This window comes from Panthera tigris, chromosome F3 (assembly GCF_018350195.1).
Source record: "Panthera tigris isolate Pti1 chromosome F3, P.tigris_Pti1_mat1.1, whole genome shotgun sequence".
NCBI lineage: Eukaryota > Metazoa > Chordata > Mammalia > Carnivora > Felidae > Panthera > Panthera tigris.
In genome coordinates, this window is record NC_056678.1 from 4,433,534 (window position 1) to 4,451,853 (window position 18,320).

The following is an 18,320-nucleotide window of genomic DNA, read 5'->3' on the forward strand; positions in this document are numbered from 1 at the left end:
TTTTATATGCCACCTTTGTATTTAAAGACTTTGTAGCATTTTGTTAAAATATGTGTAAATATGATTTTTAATCACAGAAGAAATCTAACTGGAAATTCTCACTAAAAATCAATACAGTTTTCTGTTGTTTAGATTACATCTAGTTTTTCACTAATATAAATACCATTGAGGTTTTTGAGCTTCCTGTCCATTATTTAATGTATGTTCTAACATCTCCTTATTCATGAATAGATTTCCTTAAGGCCCCCTCCTCTTGATAACTTGTTTGTTTAGTATATTTGCCTTGCTTTAAAAAAAAAAAAAAACCTTTATAATGAAACCTTTAAGTGTACAAATTTAATTATAAGCACAGTGTTGGCTGCACTCTATAAGTTCCTTTTTGTTATTTTGTAAGAAATACGTTATTATAAAGATGCTTTTTGAGTTTTCAGGCAGATGGCATTTTGTATTTATTAAAGTTCAGTAGTTTCTAGCGTTTGGAATGTTTTCAATATATTTATGCTGTTTTGTTTCACAGATGAACAGTCGTTCAGACTCTTTCATGGACATTTTTTTCATAAGTGAAATACTGTTTGGTGGATACGGAGTTGGTGTGGTTCATAACCCAACCCTGTAGATGAAATCTTCCACAACCGTATTTTGTGGATCAAATGCTGTGTCTTACAGTCTTCTGTTCCAGAGTGTTTTTGTTCTTCCTCATTTCTCACAGCTTTTGATTTTCATGTTTTGGTGTTCTATTCCTGAAAGATGAAAGGTTCGTGGATGTTTAATTATAGGATCAGTATCCATGCAAATTGACCTAAGGTCTTGGTTTTTGCTCAGATTTTATGTTACCTAATTTTAATTTGTTAACTCTGCTTTTGTTCTCATTATGTTTTACATATCTTTGCCTTCTCTCTAATTTTTAATCTTTCTGTTCCATTTTGTTTCTTGACTCTATTTTAAGTTCTTTGCCCTGGTTAAAGAGAGTTTAAATAATTTACATTTATTAAAAGATTTTTTTTAAATGTTTATTTTTGAGAGAGAGAGACAGAACACGAGTTGGGGAGGGGCAGAGAGAGAGGAAGACAGAGAATCTGAAGCAGGCTCCAGGTTCTGAGCCGTCAGCACAGATCCTGACATGGGGCTCGAACCCATGAACTATGAGATCATGACCTGAGCCAAAATCGCCCTTAACCAACTAAGCCACTCAGGCGCCCCTGGTTTACATTTATTTTAGCAACTGATAGGTGTTTCGTGTATTCTGCATTCAATGCTTCCTTGCTATATATTGTATCGTGAACTTTGTTTTGTTTGCTCTTATGCTCTTATGTGTTTGGAACTTAAATTTAATTTCAAAATCTACAAACTAAGCTTATTTTTCAGTATATTAAAAAAAACAACAATATATTTAGACTCTAATGTCCCCCCAGTTTCTAAAATGTAGTCTTCTAGAACTGTATCATTAGTGAATTTCAATATTTTGTTATGTTTTTCTTTTTCAAGAGTTGTTTTTTACTTTTACCATGTTTATAATCATATCCAGACTTGACTATTTAACTGTCATTTTGATCACCAGTGCTATAATACTTTAAATCCCCAATTTTCCTGGTTCCTGATTTCTTTTCATCCGTAGTACGCAGGATAATAGTAGCAACAACAACATACAACATTTATTAAGTATTTACAAAGTGCCACTATAGGCACTTAAATGTGAGCTAACTCACGTTTAATCTTCTCTGTGTCGTTTTGAGGTAGAGTCCATTAATTAGTCCACTGGGCAGATGAAGAAATGGAGGCACCGAGAGCTGAAATAATTTGTCCATGCAGAGCCAGGACTCCGGATATGTTCAGGTCTCCATCCAGAGTCCCTGCTCTGAAACTTTCGCTCCTACTGCCTCCCCTCCGTTGCCTGGGAAAAAACACACTCACACATATTAAGAAACTTAGGGTAGGTGTTAGATTTATTTGAGTCTTTTCCTGTGTCACAATTTTTTTTTCTTCAAGAGTAAAGTAAAACAATCCCTGCCATGCCATGTGGTTTTACTGTTGCAGAGGGAAAGTCTAAGGCCAGCCTGGTGTTTATTTCTTCAGGGGCAACCTGTCCTTTCCTCCCTGGCCCAACCCTGCCCGTATGTTGTTAGAACTTTCTTCTTTAACCTTAAAATTCAAACATTTTGCTAAGGGTTGTCCAGGTGTGAGTCATTTTGAATTATTTTTGCCTAAAGTTCTGAAAACCCCTTTGATATCAAATTTAAATATTTCTTTACGTCAGAAAAAAGTTTTTGAATTATATCTTTGCTTATAACTCCCATTCATGTTGGTGCCTCTTTGAAACACCCATTATTCTTTGGTTGGATTTCTTCTCCTTGACCCCTTAGCCATTATCTTTTTCCTAGCATTTAGATCTGCCTCTTTCCTCTAAAGCAGAGGTCAAAAAACTTTTTCTGTAAAGAGCCAGATAGTTAATATTTTATGCTTTGTAGAATGAGGCAAAATCGAGGATATTATGTAGCTATTTATATAACAAGAGAAAGCAAATTTCTATAAATTTTTTATTGATGCAATTTAAAATATAATAATTGAGTAGTGTTTTGTTTTGTTTTGGTAATACTGATCTAATGAGCAGAATATGATTCTTTTGGGGAGAGATAACTTTTTGCTTAATTGGGGTTCAAAGTTCCTTATCATTAATTGATTACAAATGTTCATTTGTAAAAACCATCCTTAGCTCACAGGACATAGCAAAACAGACAACGGGCCGGATTTGGGTTTCAGGCTGTAGTTTGCCAACCTCTGTTCTAATGACTTGGAGAATTTCTCCGATTTGTCTTCTACCTTTCAGGATTGATTTTCTGTATTGTCTTTTTTGCTTTTTATTGCTTTGGATCTGAGTTTTAAACTTCCATTTATTCTTTTAAAATCATAGCCGTTTTCCTTTAAAACTCAACCTATTGACTTTTCATATCATATTCATCCCTGGCTTTTGTTCATTTTGGACCTGTGTTTTTTTAGATTTCATTGGGAATACAAAGCAGAAGTCTCCTTAAAATAGTCATGTTTTAAGTCTTTTTCAGATGATGCCCTGAGTGCCTGCAGGGGAGTGTGCACCTTGTTCTGAAACTTGTGATTTTCATAGGCTCGTGTGAAGTCCTCTTTATAGCCCTGTTCCCGTGAAGACAGATTTAAGCAGTCTGTCAACAATTAAACAGATACGTGGCTTCCCTTTCATCCCCTCACCCATTACCTTCCTTCCCGTATTTTAAGCCAAGAGTGTGTGGTTCCACCTCACTTCCCACTCATGTCTCCAACCCTTTCTCCTGGTGTGACTTTGTCAAAATTAAGCTGATTCTTTCCTGTCACTTCTCGTTGTTTAAAATTTTGAGAACGCAAATCTACTTCTGTATTGCCAGAGGTAGTCTGCACATCCTATTTAACTAGACCAGTTAATGTAAACCAGTAACCCCCACAGTGGACTGCTTCCTGCTCTGTAGTCTCCAGGCCTTGTCTGTCTTATTAATGGGGCTCCTGTGAAAACTCGAGATTGAATAGTACATGTAGTTAAGAAGTGCATGTGAACCCAAAAAGGCAAATCTCAGAAGTTTTCTTAAGCAAACCCAACCCCTACCAGGTACATGTGATGTATTTGTCTTTCTTTTGCTTAGAAATGAATAATGTGTTTCATGTCCCAGAGTTACAAATTTGTAGGCATTGGAATGTATGTTTTTTCTTTCTTTTTAAACTTTTTATATTCTTCAACGATTCTTTGGATGCACTTTCAGCTTTTGCTCTTCATATAAGTGTTCTTGATAAATGTTACCATAAATGGCCCTTTCCCGTGGGTCACATTCCTAGGATATGATTTGTTTTCCTGTCAGCTTTAGTTAGTAGCACCCAATTCCTTGTCCTTTTCCACTCCGTACTGTGAATTTTAGATGGAAATAAGAGGATACATCTTGAAGCTCTGAGAGATCTTGAGATTTACAAAACAAGACTAAGATGTGGAAGAAGAGACAGTGTAAATAAAGAGAAAGAGAAGCATACATGCAGATAACAGGTAATGAGAATCTGACGGTGGTGAAGAGTACAGCTGGCCCGGTTTTATGACGGTTTGGCTTGGGATTTTTTGGCATTACGATGGTGCGAAAGTGATACACATTCTATTAGAAACCATACTTGGAATTTTGAATTTGGATCTTTTCCTGGACTAGCGATATAGGCCTTTGGATGCTCTCTTGTAACGCTGGGCAGGGGCCATGAGCCGCAGCTCTCGTCAGCCACGCGATCATGATGGTAGACAACCAACACACAACAACCATTCGATACTCCTAGAAACATACCTGTTTTGCTTTCGTTACAGTATTCTTATAAAATGGGCTCTGTGTGCTGTTTTATTTTGCCCGTCTGTACTATAGGCTCACAGAAGTGTTGCGAGCACGTTAACGGTAGGCTAGGCTAAGTAAGATATGTTGTTTGGTAGTTCGGTGCCCTGAATGCATTTCTGACTTCCAAAATGTTCAATGTGTGCTGGGATTATTGGAGTGTAACCATATCATAAACTGGGGAAAGTCTGTAATTTAAAAGAGAGAAGTACATGTATGAGTAACTTATACCCAGGATTTGGATTTTGTGATGTTTCAGGTAAAACATTTATTCATATAACCTGGGTAAGGCAAACAATTCAAATGTAATTTTATTTCCAGTATCCATCATTGGTACAGGAGTGGGCCCTCATTGTGTTCATTTTAGGAGACTTGAAGTCCTAACGATACCTGCCCACAGGCTGTGCTGCTGTTGGATGGTGGTGCATGCCAGTAATGCCCAGGAATGGAATGTTTGGGAAATTCAGTTTTGTTTCTTTAGACAGCTTCTGAGTCTGATAGCACTTTTGGCAAATCACTATTTCTGAAAAATTAATATGGATTCAATTACTATAAATTTGACTTTTTATAGTTGTTAAGTCAGCTGAAATGATGTAGTTCTAAAACTGCATTAAAATGTAATATATTTGTTCTAAAATAGCTAAGGTTTTAAGGTACTCCCAGTCTTCCTGAGTTTTATTAAAGGATTAAATAAAAACTACTCTCTTTACCACTATATGATTAGTTACGTATTGGTCAGAATGACAAATTTACGTGCCTGAGAAGATGCTGAGTCAAGGGCTGTGTTCAGGCAGTGTCCAAATCACCTTTATGTACTACAGTGGATAAAAATCTAGAATAAAGTTGGTTATTGATTTGGATTTGCATTTGTATCAAGAGATAAACATTACTTGAATTTCTTTTTTCGAAGCATACAGATTCTGTGCAGAGTTTTTCTCCCTTGGTTTTGTGCAGCTTTTTGAACCACTGGAACTTTCTGAATGATGCTAACTCAATTTATTTTGTGAATGGGACATTCAGCATACCCAAATATCTGTTTAATTTATTTAGCTAGTTCATTTACCCACAGAATTCAGGTGATCTTTTTCTTAAAAGATATTCCAGAGCTCTTTTTAATTTCTTCTTACAAGAAAAATTCATGTTGGTTTATGGAAGAATATTGATTTCAGTGTAGATTTTCTCCACTGTTCTGATGTTTAGTTATGTACCCTCTGGACTGTTTTTATTTTTTAATGTATGATAGTTGTTTTAATAGTAGTTTGGGTCAACAATAGTTTATTGATTTCTTTGAGAGTATCTAAGCATTTGAGGATACATAATTCAGATTTCCAGGAAGGCCCAACATAAAAATTTTAAAAGGGGATAAATAAAATTAGGTGTGTTGTTTTTTTCCTATTTTATAACATTTTTTTTCTTTTCATTTAAGTTTTAAATCATTTCTAGTTTTTTAATAAAATATATTTTTACAGAGTTCTATTTTATTATTTTCACATGTAGTTGAAATTATCCTAAGAATAGTTAAAGAATATTATTTCGTGTAAAATTTTCATAGAAAAGTAGAAATCCTACCATGAATGTGACACCAGAGATGAATGAGGACCATTTTCCAAGTGTGATATGAAAACCATAGCTGAAATAGTAGTTCTAATATGTGGGAGCCATGGTTTTCCTTTTGAAATGAAAGTGAAGATAAGATGTTAGGTATGTCAACCTAAATAAAGAGGTAAACCAAGGAAAGCTCCAAATTGTCAAAAGGATGAGTCTGTTCAGGAATAGGATAGGAGTTACAATTCAGGACACGCACACCACGGCAGACTACAGGAGGTGCACTGAGGGTTTGGGTCTGCGGGGTTCATGGGCAGGGAATGTAATGAGGAGACAGTCCAGTTGGAATCCATCAAATTCAAAAACAAATGAGAGTCAATTCTGAAAATTCCCTTGGAGACAAAACCGGTCACAAACAACAGCTCAGTGCAGCTTACTTGGTGAGGCCAGCCCGCCCTGGTCATGTCTCGTTCATGCCTCTGGACACCATAAGTAAAACTTGTGAAGGTCAGTAGGAGGCAGCCCGTCACCAACTCACTGTCACTTAAGAAAATTCTGATATTTTCCATTTTCTGTAAATAGGACATTTAAGGGAAATTAGTCTTCCAGTCCTTAAGTTTTTGTTTTCCAGAGGACACACGCGTGAGACTTTCCCTCTTAGGCCCGCCAGTTCCATTTTAGGTTGAAATTCTTTCACAGGTAAACTCGTTGTATCATTTACATTGAATATTTTCCCAACATTATTTGTAGGTTTTAATTTAACATTATGATTCCCATTTTACAGTTGAAGAAGCTGAGGTGTGGCAAAGCTCAGTAATTTGGCCTCACAGTGGTGGAGCGAGGGCTATTTTCATCCATTTTTGTCTGATTCCTGTTACATGGGAGTGGAAAACCCGCAGAGCTGTGTGAGGATGTGTCTTTTGTTCACACCCCCCTTTTCCTGCAGAGACGTGTGCTGCGGCTGGGTGTGGGCTGGATGTCTGCTCACGTCGCCACCCCCATTGAAGTACAACAGCCTCTTTGTTGTAGTTCATAGACCCCACCCTCCTGGAGTACTTAGACTGTCACAAACACAGAGGCAGGTGAGGGGGCTAATAACGCCACGCTAGTGCAGAGTGGGCTCAAAGATCCCCACAGAACAGCAACCTGACATCTCAGGAATGGAGTCTGTCTTTCAGGCTAATATAGTGGGTAGTTCTGGCCAGATAGATTTCCCCTCCAAATAAAATGATGTTTAAAAATGAAAAGCCAGTGGGGACTTGAGCTGTAGCTGTTTCACTGGAGTGCGGGGAAAGGACTTGGTGCAAAGAAACCTGATTTCAGAAACGTTGGAAATGAAGGACAGGTAGGAAATGAGGAAAGTAAGAGATTATAGGGGCGAAAAAATGGAAAAAATTGGGAGAACAAGCCTATCTCATTTGCCTCCCCCCCCCCAACCCCCCAGAGTTGTTTTCTTATTTTTGTCACCAACATATAAAACTTGGGAAATTTCACACAATTCAATTTCTAGGTTCTCTCGAAAGTCAGAACAGGGTACACTGGGCTCTGTCGCTGGGGCACAGGGGGCAAGAGCACCCAGCTCTAAGGTCCCAGACACATCAGGTTCAGCCACTAGCAGCTGACAAAATCCAGTAAGTGGAGGTGAAACAGAAAAGGAATTTATTTCAGTGAGTCCAACACCAGGAGGACAGTCAACTAAGGCCTCAAAGACGGTCTCCAAAGTACTGAAATACTTCCATGTTTATTTAAGGAAAATGTGGGACAAAGGTCAGTGGGTCCACACTGTGGGCAGTGAATGTCCGGTCGATCATTGTCTTGGGGATCAGTCACTGGGGTCTGGGGTCTTGCTGGCTTAGGGCCTGAGGGGGTACTGAAGGTTCCCACCAGGGGATGCTTTGCCTGCTTCAGGGCATTTTGCCTGAGTTAAGGGGTAAACTGGAAAGAACTTAATCAGCTGGAAGGATTGAGGTCAGAATGGAGGTGGTTGATGTCCTTCTTCCTGTTTTCACACGTGAGTAAAGTTAGGATGGCAGTGGGCCCACGCTTCCCCCTGTGGATGGGACTGGCCTCTCCGGTCCTCCACCTGGCCGCCCACCCCTGATCTGCTCTCCTAATTTGAGTTGGAGACTCCTAGTTCAGGCTGTTTTCATATCTTACAGTGAAGGACAGCAGCTGGGTGGACTAGGGGAAGATAAGGCCTAGGGAGGCTTGTTGGTGTTTTAAATATGAAAAGAATTTGAGAATGGTGTTTCCAGAGGGACCCAGGGGAGGGGGGCTATTTGAGAATGGTGTTTCCAGAGGGACCCAGAGGAGGGGGGCGCTATTTGAGAATGGTGTTTCCAGAGGGACCCAGGGGAGGGGGGGCTATTTGAGAATGGTGTTTCCAGAGGGACCCAGAGGAGGGGGGCTATTTGAGAATGGTGTTTCCAGAGGGACCCAGAGGAGGGGGGCGCTATTTGAGAATGGTGTTTCCAGAGGGACCCAGGGGAGGGGGGCTTTGTCCTGGGTACCTTGTGTTCTTCCAAAATTCTTGTGTTGAAGTCTCAATCTCCATTTACCTCAGAATGTAAATCTGTTTGGAGATAAGGTCTTTAAAGAAGTGATTGAGTTAAAAGGAGGCCTTTAGGGTGGAATGCTAATCCAGTGTCCTTATGAAAGAGGGACAGACATTAGAGATGTGCACACTCACAGGGAGGGCCTTGTAAGGAAGTGACAAGACATTAGTGTCCAAGCCAAGCAGAAAGGCCTCAGCGGAAACCAATCCTACCCACACCATGATCTCAGCCTTTCAGACCCAGAAGGGAGAGAAAATATGTTCTGTTGTCGAAGCCACCCAGTTCGGGGTTCTTTGTTATGGCCACCCAGGCTGATTAATACAGGGGAGTCTTGACAAGGAGGAGGACAGGGTAATTGAGGCAGCAGAGACCATTGGCTCCATGAGGGCAGGGAACTCTGTTGTCTAGAAAAGTCCCCAGCATCTTGTGTCTATCTGTTTCAAGGTTCAGTGAATGCTTGTTGAACCAGCCCCATGGGATTCACTCTGGGAAAGGGCAGGAAATTGAGGGTGTTATTAGTTTCTAGCCTTTCTTTTCATTGTGAAGAGGTTGAGGAGAGATTGGACCAGATTTGTCACCATATTGTGTGTCAATAGCCACAGAAAGTTTACATTTATATGTAAGCAAGTTTTTGTATTTATATTATACAGAGAGAGTGGAAGAGGATTTGAACTCTATTTTGTTAGATGAGGGCAGGAAGTCCTTGTTTAAGAGCTGTGGTTTTTAAGGAAGGTTTGCATTTCTGAGACTGTGTGGATTTAAGGATTCGCGTCTGGATGGTTTGATTGAAGAGACATGAGGGGTTACAGGAATTGGGGAAGGGGACATCTGTGGAGGAGCCTCTGAGAAAAAGGGAGGAGTTGATGTGGTTCTGGTAGAACTCTTGGGGGCAGCTTGGAGGCCCAGCCTGGGGTCCCCTGACTGAGCTGGAGGAAGAACCCAGCACTAAGATACCAGAGGGCTTCATAGGCCAGTTAGGGAAGTCAGCTATGAAAAATGAAAAATTGCTTAAGTGTAAATGAGAAAGAATAGAGTTTTTTAAATTTATAACAAAACATGGATTCATAAGGCAGTGTTTCAGGGATGCATGTACTATATAAAGGAATTAAAGGGGTATAAGTCATTGGTATTTTAAATTAAATACTTCAAATCATAAAAACACATAGAAAATAAAAATCACCCCTAAGTTCGTCATCTATAAGTAAGAACCATTATTATATTTTGAAGTATGTATTTCCAGAGTTCTTCCTATGTATATATTAGTATAAATCAGTTAAGAACAGTTTTTAATAACTCCGGAGGACTTGAAGGTGAGTGATGGGAGCCAGATCTCTGTGCTTGGGCCGACATTTCTTGCCTTGCAGTGTGACACAGTCAGGGTAGCTGATATTGTCATAAACAGGCTCCATGTCTGGGACTCGTCTGAACATTGTCGTCCTCATTTTGCTGATATCTCCTCCTTTACCAAGGTCAGCAGGCCATAACAGCTGGTACCACCACATTCCCGATGGCCTAATTAAATATTTCACATAAAATGCATATACCATCTGCTTAGGTTACTAGTGACCCAAATAATAAGGTGAATTGCATGTTTGTGCTTCAGCTGCTCTAGAGATGAAGCCACATTTTCTACATGTGGAAAAATGCTAGGCTTGCACTGGTTTAAAAAATGCTCCTGCTCCAGCCCCCTGCTAGTAGGGCTGACCATTCGCCATTAGGGATTAGTGATTTTTGCTTAATGTGTCCTTGTTCTCACGTGCTATCCCTTGTTACCAGTACCAGATATGTGTCCTGACAGAGCTAGTGAGTGGGCATACTGAGCGTAGAGAGACGAGCAATTTTGTTAACCTGTTTTAGAATTGTATTTGTCACCTTGGTATCTGCATATTCTGTCATTAGCCGTGGAAACTGCAGGTTTATGTATAAGCGAATAATATTTCAAAAAAATTTTTTTGAATTTATTTTTATTTTTTTTGAGAAAGAGAGTGAGCGAGTGGGAGAGGAGCAGAGAGGGAGAGGGAGAGAGAGAATCCCAAGCAGGCTCCGTGCTCATTGCAGAGCCTGACACGGGGCTCGATGTCACGACTCTGAGATCATGATCTGAACCGAATCAAGAGTCACACGCTTCACCAATTGGGCCACCCAGGCTCCCCTAAGCAAATAACATTTTTACTGAATGAAAGGGATTCTGTATATATTCTGTGAAAAAACTTGGATAATATGAGGGTGAGAAGTCCTTATCTTCAGGCACCGTTGATTACAAGGAAAAGTTCCTATTTCTGAGACTGTGCCTGGATTTAACGTCTCGCATCTTGACACTCTGATAAGAACCTTCTGTTTCTGTGGAGAGGTAGAAGAGAATGGGAGGCCTGGGTCTGATTCCCTGTGACTTTAGCTGAGTAACTGAAACTCCATGAACTTCACTTTCAACTCAAGTGAAACGAGGCTGTAATAGGCACCTCCCGGGATTGTGTGGAAAAGAGGATCAGGTCTATGAAAAGCAAAATGCCTGTTACAGTCCCTGGGGGTTGGTTTGTTATTCCCACGCCCTGCTCCTTCCCCATCAGGACGCGCATGTGAGTTCACGCCTGCCTGGCAACCACACTGCTCTCTTCTAGAAATAGCACCCTACGTCTGCTTTGGAGACTCCTCTGTCTCGGGATAGAAGCGTGGATAGATGTTGTTCGAAATCCCCTGGTGAACGTGCAACCCAAGCTGGCCCGTCAGATGTGTTCTTCTGAATCTGGTACTTTCTGCCATTCAGAGCCCTGCAGCTGCTCTGGTCCCTGACAGTAAATGCTTTTTTCTTTTTTTCAAAACTTAAATTAACTGGGTTGGTTCTATTGCTCATATCCACGGTCCCCTGACTGAGTGGGAATAATTTCACACACAGATCCGTTCATCTGTTTACTGATTACCTTCGTATTATGCATCCAGTGCTCGGTGCAGGGGTGGTGCAGGGGTGCGTTCAGAGCGGAGAGGTGGGTCTCCTGCCCCCTCCTTGCGGTGCTCACGGAGCTCCCATCTGGGCTTGGGTGGGGGTGGTGCTCTCTCCGCACAGCTGCTCACACGGAGTGCAGCTTAGGGCCAAATCCCAAATTAAGTGTGGTGTTAGGCCTAGTGACAGTTCATCCAACTCTGAAAAAAGTTAATTAAGATGTTTTATGTTAAAGAAACCAAACCCTGTAATGCCCATTGGTTAATCATAGTCTTTTTAAAGAAACACCGCTTCTCTCAGCCTTTTTATTTATTTCTCTTAATTTTGTCTTTTTTGTTCTTCAGCCCGGTCAAGAAAGTGCCTTGTACTTTTATATCAAGACGTAGATGAAACTAGAAAATTCTGAGCTTTTGTGGAAAATTGTGACCTTTGATTACTCACACTGGTCGTTAATTTCTCTCTGTTACGTTGCCATTACAGCATTCAAAGCTGTAGACTAGGACCTACTGATGTAGAAGCGCCTGAGGCATTGTTGACCAAGATGAGGAGCCTTTAATGACTGACTTAGTTGGTAAAAGTCACTGCAGTTGCCGCTTGAAGATTCATTTGTGAAGCCTTCGTTGGTAGGGAAGTTGTAAGTCTTATAACATGTAAACTCTTTCTTTTTTCAACAAATAACACTATAAACCCTGGCCAGTTTTTATTAAAAGTATCTTCTGATATTTTCATCAAATCCATTTTGCTCCTTTTTTGAATGATTTTTTTACCTGTGGGAAGAATAGGATTTCATCGGCCTCCTTTGAATAACAGAAGTAAACAGGTAGTGTTCATATCACGAAAAGTTAAAATCAGTGCTGCACGTTGCTCAGAGGCGTTAATCACATCTGGGCACATCTGTTCTTGGGAAGGAGAGCCTGCCTGCCTGTGTATGGGGACCAGGTTGCCAAAGGCCCCTTCTCACTGTTATTCAGTGCAGCACAGTGGCCTGGTCATTACTCCAGGGGCTGCTGTGTGACAGGAAAGTCATGCTGTTTCGGACTTATTTGTCATCCTATCTCTTGCTGGGAAAGCAGATGTGCTGAATGTAACTGAAGGCTTGGGCCTGTGTTAGCAGTATACTGTGTACAGGCAGGCACGTCAGTAGTAAAAATTGATGTGGGCAGCGGAGCTGGATCCAAATCCAGACAATTTGATCAGTCTACACTCTTTACCACAATTATAATGTCAAACAGACAACATTTTTTTAAAGTTTATTTATTTATTTGGAGAGAGAGGATGAAGGGGAGGGGCAAAAAGAGGGAGAAAGAGAGAATCACAAGCAGGCTCCATGCTGTCAGTGTGGAACCCAATGCAGGGCTCGAAGCCCTGAAACTTGAGATCATGACCTGAGCCAAAATCAAGAGTTGGGCGCTTAGCCAACTGAGCCACCCAGGCGCACCCAAACAAATAGTTTTAAAACAAACCAAAATATGTAATATGATTTAGTGTTGGAAAGATTGTGTAAAATATTTTTGGGGGAGCAGGAGAGAGAGAGAAAGAGAGAAAGGGAATGAATCCTAGGCAGGCTTCATGCTCAGCGCAGAGCACAACTTGGGTTTCGATTTCAGGGTCGCAAGATCATGACCTGAGCCAAATTCAAGAGTCAGATGCTTAATTGACTGACGCACCGAGGAGCCCCTGTATATATTTTTATACTAAATTTTTAATTTTAGAAAGGTTTAGATTTACAGCAGAAATGTGATGATAATATAGTTCCTTCATATACCTGGGGCACAGTTTTTCCCTATTATGAAAACTTTAGTGTGGTACATTTGTCATAATCAGTGACTCACTTATCAGTGTTGATACATTGATATTAATGGGAGTCTGTACTCCAGATTTCCTTAGTTTATACCTAATGTCCGTTTTATTATTTTATTTTATTTTATTTTATTTTATTTTATTTTATTTTATTTATTTTATTTTATTTTATTTTATTTTATTTTATTTTATTTTATTTTATTTTATTTTATTTCTTTTTCAACGTTTATTTTATTTTTTGGGACAGAGAGAGACAGAGCATGAACGGGGGAGGGACAGAGAGAGAGGGAGACACAGAATCGGAAACAGGCTCCAGGCTCTGAGCCATCAGCCCAGAGCCTGACCCAGAGCCTGACGCGGGGCTCGAACTCACGGACCGTGAGATCGTGACCTGGCTGAAGTCGGACGCTTAACCAACTGCGCCACCCAGGCGCCCCTATTATTTTATTTTTTAAGTGTATTTATTTATTTATTTATTTTGGGGGGGGGGGTAGAGAGGTAGAGAGGTAGAGAATCCCAAGCAGGCTCTGCACTGTCAGCACAGAGCCCAACTTGGGGCTCAGCCTCACGAACTGTGAGATCATGACATGAGCCCAAACCAAGAGTCAGACGCTTAACCGACTGAGCCGTCCCCCACCCCAGGCGCCCCCCCCAATTCTTTTTTCCACCTAATGTCCTGTCCCTCACAGGACACTACCTTACTCGTAGTCATCATATTGCCTTAGGCTGTTCTGTGACTTTGTTTTTGATGATCTTGACAGTTTTGAGGAGTACTGTACTGGTCAGGTATTTTATAGAATGTCCCTTAAGTGGAAAAAGGAACTAATACTTGTCTGAAGTTGTCTCATGATTAGAGTGGAGATTTGGGTTTTGGAGAGGAAGACCACAGAGGTAAGGTGCCATTTTCATCACATTATGGCAAGGGTGTGCTTTGTCACGTGACTTCTTGTTGGTGTTGACCTTGGTCACCTGCTCAGGTGTGTTTGTGTAGTTTCTCCTTCCCCCTTCCTCATGGTCCCCTTTGGATGGAAGTGGCTCTATACAGCCCACACTTAAAGAGTGGGGAGAATAGTCCTCCTTCTTGAAGGAGGAGTATTTACATAAATTATTTGCAATTCTTCTGCACAGGAGATTGGTGTCCTCTCTTTTAGTCATTTAATTATATCAGTATGGTCTCATGGATGTTTATTTTACATTCTGAGTTGTACTCCAACACCGCTTTGTTTATGTTGTTGCCAAGCTGTTCTAGCTTCAGGTGGCTCCTGTGTGCCTGTGACACATCTCTGTCTTTGTGGAGTTTGTTTGTGTTTAGCATGTCCTTCCATTCTGTCACTAAAGAATACTCCAGGCTTGCCTTGTGTGTTTCCTGCTCTGATCCTAGAATCATCCATTCCTGCAGGAGCCTGGTTTCTTTCATTAGAGAGTGGTGCTGGAAACCAGGAGCTGAACGCTGTCCTGGTTGCTGCTGGGGGGGTCTTTGCTAACAGACCTTCTATAAAAGCTTTAACTCTCATTCTCAAAACCTCCTGAGTTTCTGTCCTTAATTTGTTTTTCCCTGGATAAAAAATGTTTTATTGTAGTTACGATCAAGAATTGCCAACAGTAGGATATAAGGGAGATCTGGCTGTGACACCTGCCACCCTGTTGGTTAGCAGGATTGATTTGGCTGTTCTGGCTGCTTGGGCTACATGGGTGTCCCCTGCTTCCCTCCCTGTTCCAGTGTGCCCCTCCCAAAGCTGTGTGCTCTGTTGAAGAGGACAACCTTCCCCAATAGAGAAGGACCATTCTTTTTTTTTATGTTTGTTTATTTTGGGGAGAGAGAGAGAGACAGAGCGCGAGTGGGGGAGGGGCAGAGAGAGAGGGAGACATAGAATCTGAAGCAGGCTCCAGGTTCCAGGCTCTGAGCTGTCAGCACAGAGCCCAATGTGGAGCTCAAACTCACGAGCTGTGCGATCATGACCTGAGCCGAAGTTGAGTGCTTAACCGACTGAGCCACCCAGGCACCCCGACAAGAACCATTCGTTGGTCAAGGTTGTATGAGTAGCTGTGCTCCCCTGGGAGACCCTCCAAACAAGCTCTCAGAAATTTAACAAGAATATATACTTTGTAAGAACTTCTCTTAGAAGTGCATAATTGTCTCCATAAATTTGCCTTTATCCTTTTTCAAGGTAATTTTTAATAAGTTTTACACAAAGCAGTGATTCCCTGGATGATGACTCTGAAGAGTGCCATTTGTGTTTTTCTTTTACAGTGGATTTTCCGTTCATCTAATTCATATTAGAGTTAGAAATGCAAACAGGTCGGCAATTGAGGTTTGCACTTGGAAGCTGGATATTTATTATTCTTAGTTACACGATGGAAAAAAAAAAAAAAAAAAGACAAGCTTTCTTATCTGTACCCAGGAGTGATTTTCAGAATTGTTGATGTTGCTCCGTCAGAGCAGGATAGCCAGAACACCAGGAGATCATGTCAGGTGCATTCTGGACAAACAGCACTCCGTCCAGGCCTACAGAACTGCCAAAGATATGCGAACTTTTGGCTTATAAGTGGTGGGAAGTAAATGTCGTGTAAAGTATTTGTGGTATTTCTAAAAGGGAAGCTTTTTTAAAATACAGAAGGGACAATAAGATTGGGGCCCCTGGGTGGCTCAGTCAGTTGAGCATCAGACTCTTGATCTCAGCTTAGGCCATGATCTCACAGTTTGTGGGTTCGAGCCCTCGTTGGGCTCTGCGCTGAGGGTGTAGCCTGCTTGGATCCTCTCTCTCTGTCTCTGTCTCTGTCTCTGTCTCTGTCTCTGTCTCTCTCTGTCTCTTTGCTACCTTTTAAGACAGTGTTGTCCTTGGTAAGGTGACATATTACTCTAAAAAACCTTCATTTTTTAAAGATAAAAAAGTGGCCTGTTAGCACAGGCACCACCACAGCTGAGGTCGACAAGGTCTCTGAATCCTTTGTTTAAAAAGTCAGCCTAATTAGAGCTTTCCTACAGCTTTCCAACCTGCTGCTGGGCTAGGTGATCGTGTATTCCAGTGGCCGCAGAGTAATAACGTACTGAGGGGTGTACTTGGTCAGGAGAGGGAAACACAGAAGGTAACATTTAGAAGAGAAGCGAGCTGTTATAACATTTGGGTTGTGTGTGTTTTTGAGCAGTATGTCCTGTGGTCTAGGAATTCCTGGCCATTTGGGGTTTGGAGGGTATGTTGTGAATGTGCCTGTGCATCTGACATGACATGGCACCTTGTCGGTCACTGGAATAGAGTCCAGATGTGCCACTGTTTCTGACAACTCACTGCTGGTCTGAGATTGGAGGAGCACGAGTTAGGATGCTTTCGCTCCTTTGCCATTTTGGTATGTATCCTCCCTCCTTGAGTAACAGGGAAAGTTTGAAAGGGACACAGAGGTAGGAAGGAAAGAAAAGAAGGCCTGGAATGAAGGATGGAGAAAAAGAAAGGGAGGTACCTGCTTCCATGACCGCTCTTTGCGGCAGGGGAGAGCTGGCTGTGCTGGGTTGCTGGCAGTTCTTCTGGAAGCTCCCTGAGGAGGTTGGAGAAGGTGACTGGGGCATTTCTGATGAAAGTGTAGGTCCTCCCTGCTGACCATGATCTTAGTTGACTTGGATGGTTTATACTGTGGGAAAGAGGCCTGGAGAGAAATTCCGGAATAATAGTGGAGGGCGGGGCTTTGCTATCTATACAGCAGGTCAAACCACAAGGCCACTCACTCCCTGCTGGGGCTGCTCTTCTTGTCAGGCTCCCTGGCCAGTATATTGCAGAGCTTAGATTCTTACCTGAGGGCACGTTAAAATAAACATGTTCTGATGGTATAAAAATCAGTTTAGTCCAATTTTAAGCTCTAAAGAGTTGGCAGTCTAACTCTTTTGAACAAAACATTTCATTAGTTATTCCTATTCCTGTATGATCTTCCTGTATTTTGAGTGTTAATTTGTTCTTCATATCTCTTCTTCCTCACTTTTCCATCAGACGTGTATATAACATTAGCAAAGTGACTCTCATGTCATCTCCAGCGAGTCAGGGGCCTCGATGTGGATTCCCTTAGTTAGAGGTAATAAATGAGATAGGAACTTAAAAATAAGCTGAGAATATTTCTAATAAGGGATATTTTTGTTTAACATGTTGCATTGGGCTTACCTAGAATGTAGAATGAAAAAATAATCTGAACACCACCTCTCAGTTTTCTTAGCATATTTTCTTCTTAATTTAGTTATACTTACTAGAACTCAAAGACTTCCTATAATTATTTCATTAAAGCCCTGCATTGGCTGTTGAAATGCATACATTGCAACCATGTTCTTTTTATTTTGATTTCACATTTTACTTTTTTTTTTAAGATTTATTTTTTTGGGGGGCCTTTTTTTCTTCTTAAACTCAAAAGTTAGTTAACATATAGTGTAGTCTTGGCTTCAGGAGCAGAACCCAGTGATTTCATCTCTTACCTATGACACGAAAAGTGCCCTCCTCAATGCCCATCACCCATTTAGCCCATCCCTCCACCCATCCCCCGTCCAGCAGTCCTCAGTTTGTTGATTTTTTAAAGTGATCTCTGCACTCAATGTGGGGCTTGAACTCACATCCCCGAGATCAAGAGCCACATGCTCCACCGACTGGGCCAGCTGGGCGCCCCACATTTTGCCTTTTTATTTTTTCTTCAAGTGTTTCTCTTTTTTCTCTTCTCTTCTCTTCTCTTCTCTTCTCTTCTCTTCTCTTCTCTTCTCTTCTCTTCTCTTCTCTTCTCTTCTTTCTCAGAGCGAGAGAGAGGGAGAGAAAGCCCATGTGTGCACAAGCAGAGGATAGGTAGGGGGGAGACAGAGAATTTGAAGCAGGCTCCATGTAGTCAGTGCAGAACCTGATGTGGGATTTCAGTCTCACAAACCTTGAGATCATGACCTGAGCTGAAATCGAGTCAGTCGCCCAACTGACTGAGCACCCCCACATTTTACCTTTTTAAAAGCACAATGCATTACTCTTGCCAAGAAAATGTAAAGATCCCGGTAAGATTTATTCTGCTCCTTTCCCCAAGAGAAAGGAGAATCTGAAATTTATTCTTCTATTTACTAATAACTGGATTTAAATCAATTTAATCTAATATTTACTCTTTCAAAGAATA

The 18,320-nt window shown here is 41.2% G+C and overlaps 1 protein-coding gene across 4 annotated transcripts in view; it reads left to right on the forward strand.

Annotated features, from left to right (window-relative positions):
• The window catches only part of SMYD3 (SET and MYND domain containing 3), a 681,855-nt gene that overhangs the window by 281,179 nt on the left and 382,356 nt on the right, over positions 1–18,320 (forward strand). For 2 of the 4 annotated variants that reach the window (XM_042975349.1, XM_042975351.1), the window contains exon 1: positions 6,632–7,251. The gene's annotated coding sequence lies outside the window, so the exon portion shown is untranslated. 4 annotated transcript variants of the gene reach the window in all.